This window comes from Belonocnema kinseyi, chromosome 5 (genome assembly GCF_010883055.1).
Source record: "Belonocnema kinseyi isolate 2016_QV_RU_SX_M_011 chromosome 5, B_treatae_v1, whole genome shotgun sequence".
In the NCBI taxonomy this organism is placed as follows: Eukaryota; Metazoa; Arthropoda; class Insecta; order Hymenoptera; family Cynipidae; genus Belonocnema; species Belonocnema kinseyi.
In genome coordinates, this window is record NC_046661.1 from 50,575,211 (window position 1) to 50,577,803 (window position 2,593).

Here is a 2,593-nt window from a genome sequence, read left to right on the forward strand (position 1 = left end):
CTGTGGTGCGAGAAACACCCGGAGCTATCGCACTTTTTGCATCAACGTCTGCGAAATTATGCCATATTACTCCAAAAAAGGGGCTATGTAAGCAAAACGCTCTCTACCACAGCTAGAACAAGCCGGCAACAGAGAAAGAGAGGCGACACTAAGACCAACCACGGGCAGGCATCCGATAGGGGAAGAGCGGTGCTTTATGACCCGGAGAAACATCAACACCAAGGTTTCACTCAAGCCTGAAAATCCGTAAAATAAAACCAATGGTTGATGATAAGACCAAAATACGAATGCATCAACTTGTCATAAAGGTAGGCTGGGCAAGAGGGTATGCGTCCTGCATTCAGTGCGTGATTGACTACATCACATTTGGCAGGAATTTTGCCGCCAAAGTTCGAAAGTTTGAAAGTTTGCGCCCTCCAGTTACTGTCGACCACCCGCCCAAACCAGAGGAGGTCCAAGAATTTTGGAGAGAAGTCTACGAAGTACAACATAGACTGGACGAAGACTCAGAAAATATAAATAGCTTCAAGGAGCTGTGTGATGCCCTCATAACACCCGATGAAGAATGCCCACCCATCACTACCGAGGCGGTGAAAAAAGATTTGAGAGGGATGAAGAACTATTCCGCTCCAGGACTAGATTGTTTCAAAACCTTCTAGTGGAAGAAGTTTCCGTCAACCCATCAGCATTGAGTCCGTATTTTCACCTCATATTTAAAGTTGGAATAGCTGATTCCGGAGTAGTTGGTGGAATGGCGCACAATACTCCTGCCGAAAATAGGCATTTAAGCTGACCCGAAAAACTATAGGCCTATCGCTTGTCTGAACACACTGTATAGGATATTCACAGCTATCCTAAATAATAAGTTTGTTCGGGCAATTGAACCTGTGTGGCAAGAAATGTATGAACAACGAGGCTCAACTAAAGGAGTAGCGGGATGTCGGGAGAATCTGCTCATCGATAGATGTGTCTACAAAGATGCAGCATTTTATCAGCGTGACCTATCCATGGCCTGGATTGATTATCGAAAAGCTTTCGATTCGACTTCACATAGACTTATCATCGTTCTTATGGAAAGCTTAAAGGTTCATCCTCTTTTGCCTTAATGTATTGCCACTATCTCTAGCACTTCGCCATCCCGACGGTTACTTTCCCGGCAAACCTGCAGATCGAAAGTACAAGGTCACTAATGTATTTTACATGGAAGATCTTAAGATCGATGCTAAAAACAAAGAGCAACTACACCTAGCTCTAGGGATTTTTGAACGATATGCTAAGGAAATTGGAATGGAATTTGGCTTAAACAAATGCACCAAGGTTTATTTGAAGCGAAGAAAACTTAATGGCATTGCTGAAGATCATGAGCTCTTCGAGGGAAGGGCTATACAACGCCTTTGCGCTGGAGAGACTTATTCTTACCTGGGCGTGCCACAGACCCGCATTCAGGATGTGACATCTATAAAGGATACCCTCCGCAGCAGATACAAATCTCTCATCCGGCAGATTTGGTCTTCCGAACTGTCGGCGAGGGAAAAAATACATGCAACGAACATGCTTGCGGTCCCGGTAGTAATTTATTCATTTGGAGTGGTTCCATGGACGAAGAACGAACTCAGATCCCTTGATATCGGGACCAGAAAGGTTATGCACATGAACAAAAGCATGCATCTGAAGCCGTCAAAGTGGTTGCGGAATATTGAGTCTTGAAAAATGGAAGAGGCCCTCTTCTTAAAATGGTCAGGAAACACGAAGAAGTAGGCAAAGGAGAGTTTCTGTACCAAGCAGCGGAGGAGGCTGCTGAAACATTCGGACTTTACTTCAGAATTAGGGGTGACCAAAATGCTATCTTCCACAGAAATGTGGAGGATCAGTCAATGTCGTGTGAGCTAACTTTTGCTTTCCTTAAATAATTCGGTGCACAACGCGGCACTCAGAGTGCTTTAATACCATCTATGTCACTCTTACGGCATTAACCTTATTATCGCTCCTCTAAATGCTCCTAAGGAAATCCAGTCAGTTTTCGAGAATGGGAAGTGTCGCATATACTGGAACTTTATATTCTCAACAATTTTTTCTGTTGCACACTCGAGGCCTGACATGGCTCTTTTTGACTTCGAGAAGCAAACGGTGTTCGTAATCGAATTTTCGGTAGCAGCTGACAAAAACATCATAGCCATGGAGAATGAAAAGAAAGAGGGTTATAGAGACCTTATAAGGGAGTTGAAATGATTGTACCCGGAATATTCTGTTTAACTAATCGTCCTTATCATCGGCGTCTTGGAGGTGCCAAGCTTTCACTCGTTAATAGCCTGAATAGCATCCCTTCGTGTCAAGAATATGCTAAAACACTTACCGGAAAAATGCAGAAGGCAGTAGTCCTTGGGTCCCTCCGTGTTCTTAGGGTGCCCGAAACTTTTGCCGGATCGTCGTATTGATTCCGTTACAGATTGTAGCCACCCACCTCACGGTCGTGAGACGTGGTTGTGGCTGAAATTTTACCGTGATATATATATATATATATATATAATTAAAAATTTGTCATATGGGCAACCGCAGGATTTCTCCGGGAGCGGGTGCTAATCTGAAAAATTGC